We start from the raw sequence: 22,044 nt of genomic DNA, 5'->3' as shown, positions 1-22,044 counted from the left end.
GCAAAGTAACTGATGATGGTCGAAGTACAGATGATATAAAATGTAGACTGGCGATGGCAACGAAAGCGATTCTAAAGAACAGAATTTGTTGACATCGAGTATAGATTTAAGTGTCAGGAAGTCCTTTCTGAAAGTATTTGCATGGAGTGTAGCCACGTATGGAAGCGAAACATGGACGATAAACAGTTTAGACAACAAGAGAAGCTTTTGAAGTATGGTGCTACAGAAGAATGCAGAAGATTAGATGGGTAGATCACGTAACTAATGAGAAGGTACTAAAAAGAATTGGGGAGGAGAGGAATTTGTTGCACAACTTGACTAGAAGAAGGGATCAGTTGGTAAGACACGTTCTGAGGCATCAAGGGATCACTAATTTAGTACTGGAGGGAAGCGTGGAGGGTAAAAGTCGTAGAGGGAGACCAAGAGATGAATATACTAAGCAGATTCAGAAGGATGTAGGTTGCAGTAGTTATTCGGAGATGAAGAGGCTTTCACAGTATAGAGTAGCATGGAGAACCTGTCTTTGGACTGAAGACCATAACAACAACAAACTTATGCTGCAGTGTTCTTCTTCGGCACGCGTGTGCACAAGTGTGCACAGAACCAGCTAAGTGAAAAATACATGTAATTCGCACGTTTATTTCTATATAAAAGCTGACTTATGAATTTTCCGTTGTGCGAGACCGCTGGACAAGATCGTGCATCGATTTAAAGTTCTAGATTCGCATATTTTACTGTTCGCGTCGCTTCTTCTGCGTAATCGTTGATTAATTGTTTCAATATCCGTTTGTATTGTGATAGATTGCGGAATTTCGAGGATCTGCGAGTGCTGCGATAAACAAGTACTGTTGTCGTTAATTGTGGGCTTACATTAAATTGTATTCTTTTAAAGATTTTTAGGACAGTAGCCGTATACTCGTTCAAAACAATGTTTCTCCTATTTCATTGAACAACTACGTGAGAAACAGGATAGTTTCAGAATTTTCGGACGCTTACAAAACTAAATTTTCGTAAGTTAGCGGTACAAGTGTTCTGGATATGTGATTAATTCGTAGTAAATCAGCATTTGTGGTTCACAGTTCAGCCAAAGTACACATGACCCCTGAATTTCATTTTATATCAGTACAAATTGTAACAAATCGGCTTTTGTGATTTAGCTACTGTAGCAGATTATCTAACTAACATATTGCTAAATTTTCGTAAGTTAGCGGTACAAGTGTTCTGGATATGTGATTAATTCGTAGTAAATCAGCATTTGTGGTTCACAGTTCAGCCAAAGTACACATGACCCCTGAATTTCATTTTATATCAGTACAAATTGTAACAAATCGGCTTTTGTGATTTAGCTACTGTAGCAGATTATCTAACTAACATATTGCCTTACATCTAGTTTTTCCTTAACGAGGAGTAGCCTTATATATTTTCTGCATTCATAGTAAAATAACTGTGTTTTCAAGTTCACTAACAGTTACAATTAATATCAAAACGGTTTAGGAAACTAATAATTTTTCCCACAGATTTTTCTATTGTCTTAACAGAAATTTCGTTTCGTGTATCTGTTTCAGTTGTTATAGGGAATCGGCAACTTTTTAGCTCAAAATATTTAAAGATAATCAGTAGGTTTAATTTAAAGTTATTTGTTCACTGCACCAACAAAAATGCAGTCCCACTGTGAATGCTGTTCTTAAACGTGGGATGAGTTCGTTGACGTTCGTAAGCAGTTGGAAATCGTTCTGACTACTGTCAAACAATTGGTAGTTGCTGCGAATCAGTTTGTAGGAAGAGCTGAGGAGAGTCATGCACCTGTGATACCTGTACCAGAGGTACCTCAGGTACTGGCGTCTTCTGTGGATCCTGCCTCCTCTGCAGGAAGTACAGGATCTGTCATTACCCATGCACTTGACTGAGAGTGACGGTAGATATATGCGTCCTGTACAAGGTGGACGGGCACCAGGGAGGACTCAGTGTGTTGTAATGATCCTCCTAACCAATAAGTTTAAGGTATTGTCTTTCACTGAAACTGAGCCGGAGCCAGCAGGATTCACTTCACCTGTTTTGGGGAAATCTGTTTTGTTCAGTGTCAGGAGGAGGCAAACGCAAAAGGGTAGGTGTCTATTAATGGTTGGCAGTTCAAATGTACGGTGAATGATGGCGACAATGGACAGGAAAGGTCACCTGGTGTACTCAAGTCTGTATGCCCGAGGGCCCCACTCAACATGTTGAAGAGGCTACTCTGGCAGCCGTTGACAGACAGGGTGCAACTAACTGCAGATTGTGGTGCATGTTGGAACAAATGATGCCTGTCATCTGGGCTCAGAGGTCCTTCTTGGGTCATTCGAGCGACTAGTAGATTAGGTTGAGAAAATCAGCCTAGTGCGTGGAGTTTCAACAAAGCTCACTATCTGAACGTTTGTCCCCTGTACTTATCGTGGCCCTTTGGTTCTGAATTGAGTGGAAGGACTGAACCAAGGACTTTGAAGGTTCTGTGACAAGCTAGGCTGTAACTTCCTTGACTTGAGCCATAGGGCTGAGAACTGTAGGGTCCCCCTAAATGGGTCAGGTGTGCACTACACATTAGAGGCTGCTCTCAGGTAGCTGACTGTGTGGGGGGCATACAAGGGTTTTTTAGATTAGGTGACACTCCATACACTCCAGATAACGATAGCTGTAGGAAACCCAGAAGTATCATTGTAAGATCGAAAGAAATGCTTCCCACAGGTGACAGTATTAAAATCCTAATGGTAAACTGCCGAAGCATTCGCAACAAGGTGCCAGAGTCTGAAGTGCTCATGAAAAGCAGTGAAGCTCACATAATACTAGGTACAGAAAGATGGTTGAAACTTGGTATTGATAGCAGTGAGATCTTTGGGAAAAATTTACGTGTAATGAAAGGATAGGCAAATGGGAAATGGATGTCGTGTATTTGCTGCAGTAGACAAAAAACTTAAATCCACCAAGATAGAAATTGAAGCTGCGTGTGAGATTGTTTGGGCAAGACTTAATATCAGAGGTGGGCCTAAAATGATAATTGGATCCTTCTATCGCCCACCAGACTCATCTCCTGATGTAACCGAAAACTTTAGAGAAAACTTCAGTTCACTTCTATGTAAGTTCCTCAGTCATACTGTAATACCGGTGGAGACTTTACTCATCCGAAAATTAATAAGGAAACTATGTGATCAAAAGTATCCAGACACTTGGCTGAAAATGTCTTACAAGTTCGTGGCGCCCTCCATCGGTAATGCTGGAATTCATTATGGTGTTGGCCCACCCTTAGTCTTGATGACAGTTTCTACTCACGCAGTCATACGTTCAATCAGGTGCTGGAAGGTTTCTTGGGGAATGGCAACCCATTCTTCATGGAGTGCTGCACTGAGGAGAGGTATCGATGTCGGTCGGTGAGGCCTGGCACAAAGTCGGCATTCCAAAACATCCCAAAGGTGTTCTATAGGATTCAGGTCACGACTCTATGCAGGCCAGTCCATTACAGACATGTTATTGTCGTGTAACTACTACACCACAGGTCTTGCATTATGAACAGGTGCTCGATCATGTTGAAAGATGCAATCGCCATCACAAAATTGCTCTTCTAGAGTGGAAAGCAAGAAGGTGCTTAAAACATCAATGTAGGCCTGTGCTGTGATAGTGCCACGCAAAACAACAAGGTCTGCAAAGCCCCCTCCATGAAAAACACGACAACGCCGTAACACCACCGCCTCCGAATTTTACTGTTGGCACCACACACGCTGGCAGATGACATTCACCAGGCATTCGCCATACCCACACCCTGCCATTGGATCGCCACATTTTGTACTGTAATTCGACATTCCGCACAACGTTTTTCCACTGTCCAATCGTCTAATGTTTACGCTCCTTACACCAAGCGAGGCGTCGTTTGGCATTGTGATGTGAGGCTTATGAGCAGCCGCTCGACTATGAAATCCAAAATTTCTCACCTCCCGCGTAACTATCATAGTACTCGAGTGGATCCTGAAGCAGTTTGGAATTCCTGTGTGATGGTCTGGATAGATATCTGCCTATTACACATTACGACCCTCTTCAACTGTCGGTGGTCTCTGTCAGTCAACCGACGAGGTCGGCCTGTGTGTTTTTGTACTGTACATGTCCCTCACCTTTCCAATTCACTATCACATCGGAAACAGTTGACCTAGGGATGTTTAGGAGTGTGTAAATCTCGCGTGCAGACTATGACAGAAGTGACACCCAATCATCTGACCACGTTCGAAGTCCATGAGTTCCCCGGAGCGCCCCATTCTGCTCTCCCACGATGTCTAATGACTACTGAGGTCGCTGATATGGAGTACCTGGCAGAAGATGGCAGCACAATGCACCTAATATTAAAAACGTATGTTTTTATGGGTGTCCAGATACTTTTGATCACATAATATATGTTATGTCGTGGGTGTGGTAAGACATCCTGTGAAACTTTACTAAATGCCTACTTTGAAAATTACCTAGAACAGATAGTTAGGAACCTCACTCGTGATGGAAATATATTGGATCTAATGGCAACAAATAGACATGACATCTCCAAGGATGTCCACATCGAAACTGATGTCAGTGATCATGACGCGATTGTGGCAACATTGACTGTCAAAGCACAAAGGACAACTAAAACAAGCATAAAGATGTACATGATCGGTAAACTAGACAAAAAGTCAGAAGTGTCATACCTCAATAATGAACTTGAAATTTTCAGCACACATCAGGAGCACGTAGAGGAATTCTGGCTCAAATCTAAAAGAATAGTTGACCAGACACTGGATAGATATGTACCTAGTAGAACATTTCATAATGGGAGGGAACTCCCATGGTATTGGAAAATTCGGAAATTTGTGGTAAGGTCTTATGGGACCAAACTGCTAAAGTCATCGGTTCCTAAGCTTACACAATACTTAATCTACCGTAAAGTAACTTATACTAAGAACAACACACACACCCATGCCCGAGGGAGTTCCATGGTATACAGTCACTGTAAAGAAACTTCTAAAGATGGCTCTGAGCACTATGCGACTTAACTTCTGAGGTCATCAGTCGCCTAGAACTTAGAACTAATTAAACCTAACTAACCTAAGGACATCACAGACATCCATGCCCGAGGCAGGATTCGAACCTGCGACCGTAACGGTCGCTCGGCTCCGGACTGCAGCGCCTAAAACCGCACGGCCACTCCGGCCGGCAAACTTCTAAAGACACAGAGATTACTGCATAATAGGTGTAAAACAAAATGTAGGGCTATAGATAGAGAGATTCTGAATGAAACGTGTTCGGCTGTCAAGAGAGCAATACACGATGCGTTCAGTGACTACTGTAGTAGAATACTGTCAAATAATCTATCACAAAATCCAAAGAAATTCTGGTCATATGTAAAGGCTGTTAATGGCACCAAAGTTAGTGTCCAGTCCCTAGCGAATGAGACAGAAACTGAAACTGAGGGTAGCAAACCAAAGGCTGCAATGCTTAACTCGATTGTCAAATGTTCCTTTACAGAGAAAACCCCAGGAGAATTGCTCAGTTCAATCCTCGTATCACTGAAAAGATGAATGCAGTATGTCTTAGTTTCAGTGGTGTTGAGAAACATCTGATATCGTTGAAATTGAACAAAGCACTTGGGGCCGATGGAGTCCTTGCCAGATTCCATAGTTAGCCCATCTGCATAATCTATTGTACATCCCTCAATGTCCAGTTCGTGAAAAAAAGCTGAGGTCACGACCGTCTACAAGAAGGGTAGTAGAAGTGATCCACAAAACTACCATCTAGTATCCATGACATCGATTTATTGTAGAATCCTAGAACATATTCTGAGCTCAAACGTAATACGGTATCTTGAACAGAATTACCTCCTCAATGGCATAAGCATGGATTTCGAAAACATCGATAATGTCAAACCCGACTCGCACTTTTGTCATATGACATACAGAAAGCTTTGGATCAAGGGAAGCAGGTATGTGCAGCGTTTATTGATTCCCGAAAAGCATTTGACTCAGTGCCGCTCCTACGCTTATTATCAGAAGTATGATGGATGGGGTGCAAGAGAAATTTGTGACTGGACTGAGGACTTTTTGGAAGGGAGGACGCAGAATGTTATCTTGAAAGGAGAGTCATCCTCAGATGTAGAGTAACTTTGGGTGTGCTCCAGGGAAGTGTGTTGGAACCCTTGCTGTTCATGTTGTATATTAATGACCTTGCAGACAGTAGTAATAATAAAATCAGGCCTTTTGTAGATGATGCCGTTATCTATAAGCAAGTACTATCTCACAGAAGCTGCATAAATATTCAGTCAGATCTTGGTAAGATTTGCAACTTCCTCTATATGTTCAGAAATGCAAAATTTTGCACTTCACAAAACGAAGAAACGTAGCATCCTACAACATCAATGAGTCACTGCTGGAATCGACCAACTCATATACATACCTGGGTGCAACGTTTTGTAGGGATATGGAATGGAATGATGACATAGTTTCAGTCGTCAGTAAAGCAGGTAATAGACTTTGGTTTATTGGTAGAATACTGGGGGAAGTTCAATCAGTCTACAAAACAGATTGCTTACAAATCACTTATGCTTCCGATTCTAGAATGTTGCTCAAGTGTGTGGGACTCGTACCACATAGGACTAACAGTGGATATTGAATATATTCAGAGAAGGGATAGCATAAATGGTCACAAGTTTGTGTAATCCTTGGTGGAGTGTCACAGAGATTCTGAAGGAAACGTACTGGAAGACTCTCGAAGATAAGTATAAACTTCCCAAGAGAGTCTATTAACAAAGTTCCAAAAACCAGTTTTAAATGATAGTTCTTATAGTGCTGGAGCAGGCGACGGCTGTGATAATGGATGTTGCAGTTTCGGAAGCAGTTTGCTGCAGTTTGAATGTAGTTTGATAGTCATTTTGATGCAGTTTGTGAGCGTTTTGATACAATGGTAAACACCCAGACACTAAAGACAAAGGAAAGCTTATAAATTATGCTCTGTCTATATTCGGTTTTAATTACCCACCTGTAAACTGCGTGGCGTCGTAACACTGACTTCGACAAAGACGAAGTAAGTGTTACACAGAAGCGCTATATTAAAGGAGAAACATATTTTCACCAACCGAGGACAGTGTTCTCCACCACAGCACTGAATATTGATATTACCGAATTACAGCTGGTTGTCACAAACAATGTTTTTCCCACAAGAATTACGGAAAGGAACCAATTTCTCGAACAGGTTTGAACTGTTGCCTATTAAGCAACTATTAACATTAACAGTAACCAGTAATGGAAACTGTGCACTTGTTGGAGTACTGGCTGAAATCAATAAAACTGTATGTTCTGGGAGGGGGGAGGGTGGATTGAACATACATATATGTCTTAATAGTGGAAGGAGGGTGCCTTATACAGAAAGAAAGGCCATATCCGTCTACACATGAGCAATACTACCATCGGACCGTAACTGTTGTCGTAACAAAAGCTTCCCCAAATGCTATTATTCATTGTAAGCCATAGAAATGAATGCATTCTGACAGATGCTGAGTGTTGTAGTAACGTTGACTGTGTTCAAAGATTTTGGGGTTAGGTCACCTCGGGTGCCGCATCCTTCCAAGAATGCCGCTGAAGTCGTCGAAAATGTTCAAATCTGTCTGAAATCTTATGGGACTTAACTGCTAAGGTCAACAGTCCCTAAGCTTACACACTACTTAACCTAAATTATCCTAAGGACAAACACACACACCCATGCCCGAGGGAGGACTCGAACCTTCGCCGGGACCAGCCGCACAGTCCATGACTGCAGCGCCTTCGACCGCTCGGCTAATCCCGCGCGGCTGAAGTCGTCGCTACAGGTTTGCAAGCACAAGCACGTTTAGGATGAGGTCTGACTTTCCGGTATACACATATCTTTAGGATCACAAATGTATAGAACGTTTCAGTGTTTAGCAGTCTGCATGAGTGATATTGCTCACTTTATTATTTGAATCAAAGTCACACACATCTTAGTAATGGAGGGATTGTTTAGCAACGATACAGTAATTGATAAGCATGCTGCAATGTAGGCTGCGAGCATCACAGGATCGAGGTGATGAGACGTTCTGTTAATGTGACAAGTTGTCGACAGCAGTGTTGTGGTACTCAAGCAATTGGTTAAAATGCGTTGAAAACATGGTTAAATTGCGGAAAGTGATGAAAAATATGTAAACTTTAGCAAAATAGATAAAAAGAGGACACATATTTTTGCCTGGGTCTATGAAAATTATTCCATTCCTCCACTGGCGTGATGGAAAACTGATGGTTCATACTATCCTTGCGCTATGGGTTTATGTTCTGCATAATACACCCTGCTCGACACGTGGTTGTGCATTGTAATCCATAAAAAGGGAAGACATAGTGCCCAAGGATTTGGATGTCAGAATGGACAACTTCTAGGACACCAAAACAATGACGATGTACTTGGGTGCAATATGAGGAATCAATGTTCTTGATATCTTCAAAAACGGAACACCGTGACATCTGCAACCTCATTACTTTGGAACACGAGATTAAATACAGATGTTATCACCTTCAGACAGATGTTTGGAAGAACTCCACAACTAGTAGATAGTGTCGGAAGTTCCATGCGGTTTTTCGCGGATGATGCTGTAGTATACAGAGAAGTTGCAGCATTAGAAAATTGCAGCGAAGTGCAGGAAGATCTGCAGCGAATAGACACTTGGTGCAGGGAGTGGCAACTGATTCTTAACATAGACAAATGTAATGTACTGCGAATACATAGAAAGAAGGATCCTTCATTGTATGATTATATGATAGCGGAACAAACACTGGTGGTAGTTACTTCTGTAAAATATCTGGGAGTATGCGTACGGAACGACTTGAAGTGGAATAATCATATAAAATTAATTGTTGGTAAGGCGGGTACCATGTTGAGATTCATTGGGAGAGTCCTTAGAAAATGTAGTTCATCAACAAAGGAGGTGGCTTACAAAACACTCGTTCGACCTATACTTGAGTATTGCTCATCAGTGTGGGATCCGTACCAGGTCGGGCTGACAGAGGAGATAGAGAAGATCCAAAGAAGAGCGGCGCGTTTCGTCACATGGTTATTTGGTAAGCTTGATAGCGTTACGGAGATGTTTAGCAAACTCAAGTGGCAGACTCTGCAAGAGAGGCGCTCTGCATCGAGGTGTAGCTTGCTGCCCAGGTTTCGGGAGGGTGCGTTTCTGGATGAGGTATCGAGTATATTGCTTCCCCTACTTACACCTCCAGAGGAGATCAGAATGTAAAATTAGAGAGATTCGAGAGCGCACGGAGGCTTTCCGGCAGTCGATCTTTCCGCGAACCATACGCGACTGGAACAGGAAAGGGAGGTAATGACATTGGTACGTAAAGTGCCCTCCGCCACACACCGTTGGGTGGCTTGCGGAGTATAAAAGTAGATGTAGATGGTGCAAATTCCTCCAGTTTCTATATGTTGCGATATCTCCTCATTATCGTTAATAAGAAATACCGCCGCCGTCTTTTCTTTCCACCATCCTGCGTGTGTTCTGGGAGCAGCAAACCCTACACCAGGGGTGGGCACGAGAGCTGCCCACATGGTTGCCCGTGGTCAGCCTGTCGCGAGGAAAATTCTGACAGTGAGCAGCTGTGAGGGCACGTAGTGCGCGTTGCAGAGCTGTGCGATGTGACTGGCCACTGCACGGGGGCAACCGTGCCACTGTGAGAGCGCCTCGTGCAGGTGGGACTCACAAACATCCGAGGTTGTTTCACGCGTCTGCAGGGTCCGTGAACATGCCACCGGCACGCTGTTATCGGGAGGCCAATCATATGTGGCACAACATGCGTGTGTGGGTCGTAGGTGCAGAACGTGCTTACCCGAAGTTTGTGTATCCTGTTGGCCATGTACGGATGAACCACCGTTTCGAACCATTGTAACACGTTCTACTTTAATGGCCACAAATAGGATAAAGAATTAAGAAATGAACACATTTGTATTGTAAATGTTACGTTATATTTACACAGAAGTGTGTAGCCCAGAGGAGGGGTACTATGTACAAATACGACATAGGCATTAATTTACATCACACTGGATGTTTTTACAGTGATTTTGAACTAGCATCTCGATATTTGGAGTGAAATTAGTGGTTATTAGTTAGATGAACATCAGCAAGACTGCTCCTAAGCTTCGATTTTGTCAGTTTCATTATGGAGGAAACACTTTTACACAGGTATGTTGTTCCAAAAAAAACTATACACACGAGCAGCTATTTTAAATAACAATGGAAACTGTCCATATGGGAAATATTTGTACAAGGTTTCCAAGGTCTCTGCACTGCGAAACTTCTCCTTCAGCACACAACTGCATTGAAAGTCAATGAGTTCCAACTGAATTTCAGAAGGCACATTTTCAACGTTAACTGCAAAAGGAGTCCCTAACCGGTTGACGGTCCTCAAATCTACTATCAAAAATGCCTTCGAGAGACTGTAGCACCGTTACAAATCCATCAAAATAATCCTTGAGCCTGCCCTGTTCCAAATTGTTTTCACTAACAACTAGCACAATGCCCGGGAAGTGTACACACGACATTTCTAACAGTTGCTTTGCCCACTAAAGCAGTTTTCTCTTGAATGTCAAAATAGTGTCAAACATTTCGTTAAGTACCTTATTTCTACCTTCCAAAGCTACATTCAAGCTATTCAGATGCTTGGTTACGTCAGTTAAAAACGCAAGGTCTAAAATCCACTGTGGGTCGTCCAATTATTTCACCGCTTTCCCTTTCGCATCCCTGAACTACACTATATCTTTACGTAAATTAAAAAAATCTTTCTAAAACAACACCTAGAGTTAACCAGCATACTTCACAACAAAATGGAACATCGCCGTTTTCAGACTCGAGAGCTGCCAGGAACGATTTTAACTGTCTGTATTCCAAACTGTGCGATCTGAGAATGTTAACTGCTTTTATAACCGCGTCCATGATGCCAACTGGTTTGGCACATTTTGTTAGCAAATTACCACGGGGAAGAACGCAATGTACTGCTGGTAGTTCCTGCTGGACACCGACCGCTTTCAACTTTTTTCGTATCACAGAAACGACACCAGACCTATCACCAATCATTGCAGGAGCCGCATCTGTTGCAATTGATGAAAGTTTTTCCCGACATAGGTCGTATTTCTCTATTATATGTTCTACGCAAGAAAATATATCGTCGGTCATTGTTGGGTAATACATTGGCACTAAATCGAGGAGTTCCTCAATCACATTAAACTGTGCATCAACTCCTCGCAAAAATACTTCAAGTTGAGCAACATCACATACATCGGTGTTTTTCTCCAATTCCAATGAAGAGAATTGAGCTTCCACATAGTGTGCCATTTCTTCAACGCATCTGCAAACTGTTCTCTGTGAAAGAGGAACGGTTTCAAAAACAGGAAGACTTGCTGGACACAAAATTGTTGTGCCAGCAACAAAACAGTCTTTCACAAATTCTCCGCCGGCTGATGTGGCCGTGCGGTTCTAGGCACTTCAGTCTGGAATCGTGCGACGGCTACGGTCGCAGGTTCGTATCTTGCCTCGGGCATGGATGTGTGTGATGTCCTCAGATTAGTTAGGATTAAGTAGTTCTAAGTTCTAGGGGACTGATGACCTCAGATGTTAAGTCCCATAGTGCTCAGAGCCATTTGAACCATTTGAACAAATTCTCCATCGCCGAAGGACCACGCTGTTTCAATTTTGCATTCCAACAAAAAAGTATTCTTCTTCTCACTGTGGATTAACGAGCATGGGTTCAAAGGACTTGAAATTTCAACGATTTTAACTCCTCTTCTGCCATTTTCCACCCACTAGTTCTGTTTTATCACAAACACCAAATGCAATGTCTACACAGACAATAGAAATGACGGGAAGTAAATGGACCAAGTGGCTCCGTGCGATGCAGTGACATGCGTGGCCAGTCGAGTGGCCAGTGGCGGTACTGCCGACTGGCAGAGTGGTGGAGAGCCGTGGGCAGTCTTTCGACTGTATGGTGGTGTACAAAGCTGTAGGCCTACACTGCTTGGATGCGTTACGGAAGTATACAGACAGGGTGATCCATTGGTCGTGAGCGGGCCAAATATCTTACGAAATAAGCGACAAACGAAAAAACTACAAAGAACGAAACTTGTCTAGCTTGAAGGGGGAAACCAGATGGCGCTATGGTTGGCCCGCTAGATGGCGCTGCCATAGGTCAAACGGATATCAACTGCGTTTTTTTTAAAGTAGGAACCCCCATTTTTTATTACATATTAGTGTAGTACGTAAAGAAATATGAATGTTTTAGTTGGACCACTTTTTTCGTTTTGTGATAGATGGGGCTGTAATAGTCACAAACATATGGCTCACAATTTTAGACGAAGAGTTGGTAACAGCAGAACGTAGATACGTTTCAACATTTTATTTCGGTTGTTCCAATGTCATACATGTACCTTTGTGAACTTATCATTTCTGAGAACGGATGCCGTTACAGCGCGATTACCTGTAAATACCACATTAATGCAATAAATGCTAAAAATTATGTCCGTCAACCTCAATGCATTTGGCAATACCTGTAACGACTTCCTCTCAACAGCGAGTAGTTCGCCTTTTGTAACGTTCGCACATGCATTGGCAATGCACTGACACATGTTGTCAGGCGTTGTCGGTGGATCACGATAGCAAATATCCTTCAACTTTCCCCACAGAAAGAAATCCGGCGACGTCAGATCCGTTGAACGTGCGGGCCATGGTATGGTGCTTCGACGACCAATCCACCTGTCATCAAATATGCTATTCAATACCGCTTCAACCGCACGCGAGCTATGTGCCGGACATCCACCATGTTGGAAGTACATCGCCATTCTGTCATGCAGTGAAACATCTTGTAGTAACATCGGTAGAACATTACGTAGGAAATCAGCATACATTGCACCATTTAGATTGCTATCGATAAAATGGGGACCAGTAATCCTTCCTCCCATAATGCCGCACCATACATTAACCTGTCTAGGTCGATGATGTTCCACTTGTCGCAGCCATCGTGGATTTTCCGTTGCCCAATAGTGCATATTATGCCGGTTTACGTTACCCCTGTTGGTGAAGACGCTTCGTCGCTAAATAGAATGCGTGCAAAAAATCTGTCATCGTCCTGTAATTTCTCTTGTTAACAGTGGCGGAACTGTGCACGACATTCAAAGTCGTCCCCATGCAATTCCTGGTGCACAGAAATATGGTACAGGTGCAATCGATGTTTATGAGCATTAACACCGACAGCATCATCATTTGTTGCAGGTCGTCGTTGACGTTTCACATGTGGCTGAATACTTCCTGTTTCCTTGAATAATGTAACTATCCGGCGAACGGTCCGAACACTTGGGTGGTGTCGTCCAGGATACCGAGCAGCATACATAGCACACGCCCGTTGGGCATTTTGATCACAATAGCCATACATCTACACGATATCGACCTTTTCCGCAATTGGTAAACGGTCCATTTTAACACGGGTATTGTATCACGAAGCAAATACCGTCCGCACTGGCGGAATGTTACGTGATACCACGTACTTATACTTGTTACTTACAGCGCCATCTATCACAAAGCGATAAAAGTGGCCCAACTGAAACATTCATATTTCTTTACGTACTACACTAATATGTAATAAAAAATGGGGTTCCTACTTTAAAAAACGCAGTTGATATCCGTTTGACCTGTGGCAGCGCCATCTAGCGGGCCAACCACAGCGCCATCTGGTTTCCCCCTTCAAGCTAGACGAGTTTCGTTCTTTGTAGTTTTTTCGTTTGATGCTTATTTCGTGAGATATTTGGCCCGGTCACTATCAATGGACCACCCTGTATATCTGTTAACAACATTACAATACAGGAACCCTTCGCAACATTAGAGGTGGCACTGTAGTGTTACTGAGTTTGTGAGACACTTCCTCCTACGTTGAGGAGACATAATTATTAAGAGAACTGATGGCTCCTGCAGCTGACGGCCTAATAAGAAACGTAACACTGTTTATCAGGTTTTTGTTTGGGCTTAGGGCGAGAATTGGCCACTGAGGTCATGAGATTTATTAATAACATCGAACATCATATGCGATTTTGGAATCATAACAACAAGGTCTGAACAATAGTTTAAAGAGTGAATCCGAGAAATGAATGACGGTCAGTGTGGAGCGATGGATGGTCATCAACACATGTGTTAAATATTATGACAGAGAGAAAAATGAGTCGATATAAATTGGCCTAGTCATGTGTCATGACTTGCTGCATGTCGTTGCATAGTGGAGCCGGGGGAACTGGGCCACTGCTGTACCTCCCCCTTGTCGGTCAGGTAGAAAGGACGAGGGGAAGCATATGGTTCAACATCCTGGTGTTTACCCCAGTGACATTAAATAAGTGCCCAGTCTTTCTGAAACAGATAGGACAATTTTTGCGAGTCTGGAATCATTAAGAATGTCTGGCACAGCAAGCAATGGGTTGTTGGGCTCGAGTGGCACATTCCTGATGCGCGGGCGGAGGTTTGTGACCCGGTGGTGGCAGTGGTAGCTGTTCACATGCCACCTCATGGCAAGGGTGGAGAAGAGAGCGAAACATCAGACGTCTCCATACACCAACAGGTCTCAGCAGGATTAGAACTGGAGCACTATACCAGAATTCTGTGTGACTTGCTTCCACCAACATGACAAGGCAACCGAGAGAGAAAACGCAATTAGTGCTTGGTATCTTCAGTTATTTGACGATGGACACCACTCATTTTTGTGTGAGAGGAAGTTATTATCTAGTCTGTGGGAAGCCTCCAGAGACGTCACGGAAGCTGTGATGGTTACTTGGCGAGTGTAATCAGGCAGAGAAGAAAATACTCACCATGCAAAAGGGCTCCCATGATTCATTTAACAAATTAGTCAATGTATTTGATATCAATGATGTGCCACCGGACAGGTGGAAGCGAAGCCGAGAGTACCATGGATATCATTCATGAGTTAGAGAAGCAATTAGGTGTTTTTTCGTTGTGACGAGATCTTTTAATGAAATTTCAATCTCCCACCTACTCAGGGAGAGGTGATCATCACAATAAAATCAGCTATATTACCGAATTTATAAAGTGATATACAGTAACTTCATCTTTACAACTCCTCTGTGCTGCTACCTTGAGAGGTTTCGTAGGCGATGAGGCGTTTGATTACTTCAAGACAGTTGGAAGGTGAGGAGGCATCCTACGACAGACGTAGAGCATTCTCTCAGCAGTTCGTCATGAACCAAAAATAAGTTTAATATTCTAGTCCTGTGATGCAGGACATGGCTAGTGTTGCCAACTTAGTGGATTTCCACTAAAACTGGTGGTTTCTACTTTCCTTTTAGTGGCGAAATATTGCTTATAGGGGCTTTTAACCACTAAGCTATTTATATGCTTCGAAAAACCACTGAGCACTTGTTGGCTCACATAGGGTGCGTCACGTCAGATGCACAGAAAAAGTAATTCGACTGTCGTCGTTTGTGATGTGCACTATACAATTGTGATTCTCAATCTATGGTATTATTTCACGACTTCATATGTGTACAACTGTGCTGAAAGCACAATGAGACACCAGCTAAACCCGCTGGGTAGAACAGGTAATAGGATTGTGGAAAGGGCCAAGGGTTGAGGTCAGTTTCTGTTTCTAATTGTCATTTACTTTAATTTAATAACCTTTACAACCAAAGCGGCACATCACCGAATCTTTACCGAATGCAACTCTTTCATGGCTGAAGGCCTCCAACAAGAAATCTTAACAAGATTAAAATCCAAATAAGATAGCAGTAAAATAATTCAAAAAACAACATACGCAAGGTGCAATACAAATGGCTGAAGCCACAATGAAATTCCAAGATTTTAGAATATATTACCACAGACCTTTAAACGCAGAAGGCCAACAAGAAATCTCAAAAAAATAAAAAATTCAATTAAGATAGCAAAAAAATAATTTAAAACCCAAAAAAGCAACAACACAAATGGCTGAGGGCCACAATTAAACTTCAAAAATTTTAAAATATATTACCATAATCTTTAACGGCAGAAGGCCACAGGGTCATTCCATGTCAAATCAACCAATTGTACCACATGATTTGAACCATCACCTCTCAGATTTGGATGATTTTTTTTCAGGTAATGTACCCACTAACACTAGTTCAATTTGAAATTTCAAATTTTTCTGATCTTTGGTTTTTGAGTTTCAAGGGTTTAAAAATCAAAACAACATCTGTTTTTGATCAGTCGATGATTGTTTTAAAATGCTGTAGCTCAAAAACAATACAACCTAGAGAGCTCCAACTTGCACCATTGTTTTCTTCTAAAAATTCCCTTCAATTTGATATGTAACATGACTATGTTACCTAAATCTGAAAATCTTAAAATATTCCAAAAAAACATTTTTTGAAATTTCCAAGATACGTACCCTAGGATTTTTTTATAAAAATTGTATGTGTTGTCCAGTCTAACTGACTACATGCATGCAAAATTTCAAGATGGGATCTCAATGGGTTCTTGTATAAAATAATATTTTACTACCGCAATACACACTAGTGAGGTGAAAACCAGACTATTTCTAAGGTATGAATACTAAGGTAGGCCTATGTAATTCTAACAAACTTAAATTATTATGTTAGCCTTTTTATGCAACATTACCCTCTTATTGTTTGTTAATTCATTAAATGATATTTTAATCATCATCATCATCATCTTGGACAGTTTCCAGCCACTGGCTGGGTCTGTCGGGAACACAAGCCTCTCCATCGAGTTCTGTCTTTCCACCATTCCCCCTCTTCCACCTTCGTCCAGTTCTCTCCTCTTCTCATCACACATTCCTTCACTCCCTTCACCCATCTATCTCTTGGTCTTCCTCTGGGCCTCTTCCCCTCCAGTTGCAGATCAAACATCCTCTTTGGAATTCTTCCCTCATCCATTCTCTTCATGTGTCCATACCACTGCAGTCTTGATTTTTCTATCCTGTCCTGTACTGGTTCCTCCTTTAGTCTTTCCCTCACATACAAATTTCGCAATCTGTCTCGTCTTGTTACACCCAACCTGCTCCTCTGGAACTTCATTTCACTAGCCTGTATTCTACTTTTGTCGCTTTTATGCATTACCCATGTCTCACTTCCGTATGTCAATATGGGGACAAAGTAGGTTCGGTATATAATTCCCTTGGATTTCTGTGGCACCTCCTTGCTCCAAATAAGCCCCCTAATGCATTTGTAGAACTGCCCTGCTTTTCTGCACCTTTCATTTATTTCCATTGCGTTTCCCCCCTTACTTTCAATCACACTTCCCAGGTACTTGAAGTTCTCTACCACTTGTAGTTTTTCCCCTCCACAAGTTATATCCACATTTGGCCTATTCTTCTTCCTATATTTTAATGCGAGAATAAAATATATAAAAAATAATAACTTAAGGATCTTACGATTTTGTACGACATTCACCTTTTATTATAAAAAAACGTGAGATTTTCATACAGGGTCAAGGCTCTAGTTTTGGCCACTACCCCACTTTTGACCACCTTGATGTAACGGGGAAACTACACTGCATCCTTTCATCATATATTATAAATGGGAGGGAAAACTAAAACATCTGCAGTATGTCTTCATATCAGATTGCCTGAAACATAATGTAGTCGCTTTCTATGTATTCCAGAAAAAACGTCTAGAAATCATGAAGCAAAACTTGCCTTTTGCACTTAAAAAGATTACTTACTTTTCTGATGGCAGCGCTGCACAATATAAAAATAAGAAAAACTTCCTTAATTTGTGTTTGTATAAAACTGATTTTGAAGTTGAGGCAGAGTGGGAGTTCTTTGCAACATCCCCTGGCAAGAGCACATGTGATGACCTTGGTGGAACTGTTAAGCGGCTAGCTGCTAAAGCCAGCTTACAAAGGCCACATGACCAGAAAATCTTAACACCCAAATCACTTTATGTATTTGCCATGGAAAACATAAAAAACATTGACTTTGAATATTGCACACGGGAGACTATGAACTCACCAAAGAATACTTACTTCCTCGGTTTAGTGACTCAAAAGCGATTGTGGGAACACAAAAGTTTCATTCATATAAACCCTGCACAGAGTGTCAAATTACTGTCAAGCCTTATCATTTTAGTCTGGATGAGTTCTTGAATATGTGACAACACTGAGCCAAATAACACTGTCACATATGGGAAATATTACTGCTGGTTTTGTGACAGTAGCACATGACGACTCTTGGTGGCTAGGATGCATTGAAGAAAAATACAATGACATGTACCGAATAAATTTTTTACACCCAAAGGGTCCAGCCCAGTCCTTTTACTATCCACAACCAAGAGATGTATTAGATGTCCCAGGAAATACTCTTTAACAAACAGTGAATCCATCAACAGCTACGGGAAGAACCTACACTGTAAGTGCTAAGGAAATGAAGTTGTCTCTTGCTTTGGAAAAATATCTTAAAAGATCATAAAAGAAGCACGTTTAAATTATGTTACACCTACCCTCACTAGACAGTAAGTTGTATAAATATCATGTGTATTAACTTTGTAAATACCAATTAGTATTACAAATACAGTTCTATCCATGCAAATATCAACAAGTTAATCTTTTTCCCAAGTGAAATTACTTATATGCCAATTTCTAATATAAGGAACTTGTTGTAAATGATTACAAATAACACTGGAAAACCAAGAAAAAGATAATCTCTGCCATTTACAACTAAGGATGAAGGTGAGTGGCTTTATTCAAAATTTTAGCTTGTAGCACGTATATTACCAATTAAAATGTGTTCACTTCCTTCTGATGCATAGTTAAAAGAATCATGAACATTAAATTAAAACAACACTATATCATTTAATGAATTAACAAACAATAAGAGGGTAATGTTGCATAAAAAGGCTAACATAATAATTTAAGTTTGTTAGAATTACATAGGCCTACCTTAGTATTCATAGCTTAGAAATAGTCTGCTTTTCACCTCACTAGTGTGTGTTGCGGTAGTAAAATATTATTTTATACAAGAACCCATTGAGATCCTATCTTGAAATTTTGCATGCATGTAGTCAGTTAGACTGGACAACACATACAATTTTTATAAAAAAATCCTAGGGTACGTATTTTGGAAATTTCAAAAAATGTTTTTTTGGAGTAGTTTAAAATTTTCAGATTTAGGTAACATAGTCATGTTACATATCAAATTGAAGGGAATTTTTAGAGGAAAACAATGGTGCAAGTTTGAGCTCTCTAGGTTCTATAGTTTTTGAGCTACAGCATTTTAAAACAATCATCGATTGATCAAAAACAGAGGTTTTTTTGATTTTTAAACCTTTGAAACTCAAAAACCAAAGGTCAGAAAAATTTTGAATTTCAAATTTAAACTAGTGTTAGTGGGTACATTATCTGAAAAAAAAAATTCCTCCAAATCTGAGGTATCAAGGTTCAGACTGTTAGTTGATTTGAGATGGAATGACCCCACAGTGTTTAAGCTTGAAAGATAAATTTAAAAATTAATTTTGCAAAATTTTAAGAGACAAAACAAATAACCATAAGCCTAAAATTTAAAATAGCTGACAACAGATAATTAACACGGTGGCACTCAGTAGGCCTCCAGGGAGGTCGGTCTGCCCTAGTTCACTTAGGTGACACAGGTGGTGAGCCCAACTATACTTGATCCGTCGGAGCCCAACCAGGGGATAGCCACAGACCGACCGACACAACGACCTACTTGCTATCCATCAATACATGAGAACTCAAACACAAAAGGTTACACACTCAACTCTGACGTCGTGGGTCGGTGGACTACGAAGTTCTTAGTGATCGGACAGCTCCACACAGGCTGTGAGCCTGCGCAGAGCCCGGCAGCGGACCCAGGCGACTGCACCGCACGGAGATGTGCTCCCTGGCCCGCACCAACCGACCGACTGCCTGCTGAGGGCTATTCCATAGGTTCCTCTCCCATTATTATTACCCATCAATGCCATACAGGGGTACTGGCTAGACTGATAGCGAAAATATCCTCGTTACAGCCATCAGTTATTGTCGAAACTATATAGAGCCACTGTCTAGTGCTTGGTCACTGGCAGCTACCCCTCCCCAACTCTCATACTTCACAGCAAGGGGAAAAAATTTGGTTTTTCCAGCGAATTTTTGAATTTTCCTCATATAGGAGGCGGAGGAGTTAGACTGCTGCCGTATTCTGGGTTGGATTGTGATGTCACAGACTGTGTCCGTAGACGATGAAGTATAGAGTATCCTACACCCTACCACACAAGCGATATGCAAATTGATTTTCTGTAAATAAAGAAGGTATAATAGTTATGTCCTTTGCAATACAGTATAATTACATTTGAATTTACCACCAAAATTCGAATTTACCACGAAATTTTGAATTTTGGGCCGATTTGTGGATTTCCCGCCAATAGGATGCTGGGGAGGGGAGAGAATGTACCACCCGAGTTGACTGAGGTCTACTGTATTTGCACTGACGTCATAGGAATGGGGTGAATTTCCCACCATATACAGTTAATTATATTACTGGAACACCTTAAGCCTGACCAGAAGCAACTCATGTTCAACAACAGAATACTGAGATGGGGAGGGGGAAAGTGTTCAGAATTGAACAATAGGTTAATGCGACAGGAGGGAGAAAGGCTAGGGGATGTCCCAGTGGGGCAGGGGAGGAGGGAAAGTGGCTCATAGGTCAAAGGGGGTGACAAAAAAGTGGCTCAGAACTCTGATGCAAAACCGAGCGAAATTCAAAAATTAGCTATGAATCGGCGGAAAGGGGGAAGGGACCACGTGCCGGCTAGGGAAAACCCACGATGTCATCAGGTAGAGCGGGGCAATTAATTGATCAGTTAATTAATTTGTATAATTAATTTGAGATAAAGTGGATCAGAGCTGACATTATCCCACCACTCCCTTACTAATAGAGTTATCAAGTCCCAACCCAATATTATCATGCAGAAGTCAGTCTATGTGCCACCCTTAATACACGGTTCCCATTCTTTTGATATGTTTATTAGTTTCAAAAATATAGACGTGCCAAATTGGATGATTCTTTTCGATACACTCTGTATTTTAGTTCAGGTGGTAACTGCCTTTGACTCACCACATAGTGTGCTGAGTTGGTTGGTGAGCACCTCATCCATGTTCTGTCCTCATACAGCGGTCTATAAAGTTCATTATCTTATGGATACTAACATCTGCGCTCCATGATGTTTGGATTGTATACTGCGATCTACTGTGGTTAATTTCCTTAACTCCTCTCTCAATAACGTCCCCCCCCCCCCCCCTACCTGCCCCGCAGTTCTTAGTAAAATCATCCTTTGCAGGCAGAGTTAGTAGTACTGCAAAATGATATTAAAAGAAACGTACAGAAACACAAATGAATGATTGAACCATGGACACACCAATGAAGGATCACCACAGAGAATACTCAGTTACCACTCAGGATGAAGAAGAAACATTGGCATACTACATACAAGAAGATCAAACACTTGAGCTATAGAAGCCGCAAAGAAACAGAAGCTGTACTGCTAGATGCAAAGGAACGATAAAGGAAATACTGAATTTCTTCGATTGCTCTACCGTAGTGATCAGAATCCTGGACACTAGTGTTGCCAAACGACCAACATTATCAGGTTCTATGCGGGGACTACGTCTCCTTTTACGTTTTGGAAATACAAAAAGCGAGCCAAAGTCCATTGAAATGTTAGTTCTATCTTACAAAAGCGAAGATAACGTTAGCTGTAAGTGTTTAGGTACAAAAGTGATGAACCGATTTTCAAAATATTGCGAATCGTAATCCTACACGTTCATACTGAAATAACTAAGATCGTGTTTGTTCCTTTTCGCTTTTTGTTTACTTTCTGATCGAATTGTTACTATTTGCTTTGTGCTACTCATCTTCCACCACAATTATGCTAGAATGGCAGAGAGATTCAATTTCTGTTATTTTTCCATGACCTAGGTGAAAACAAGCTATAACAACACACGCCAGAGTACCGCAAAAGGTCAGTATCACAGATTTT

The sequence above is a fragment of the Schistocerca piceifrons genome, chromosome 4 (genome assembly GCF_021461385.2).
Source record: "Schistocerca piceifrons isolate TAMUIC-IGC-003096 chromosome 4, iqSchPice1.1, whole genome shotgun sequence".
In the NCBI taxonomy this organism is placed as follows: Eukaryota; Metazoa; Arthropoda; class Insecta; order Orthoptera; family Acrididae; genus Schistocerca; species Schistocerca piceifrons.
This window is presented reverse-complemented; position numbering follows the sequence as displayed.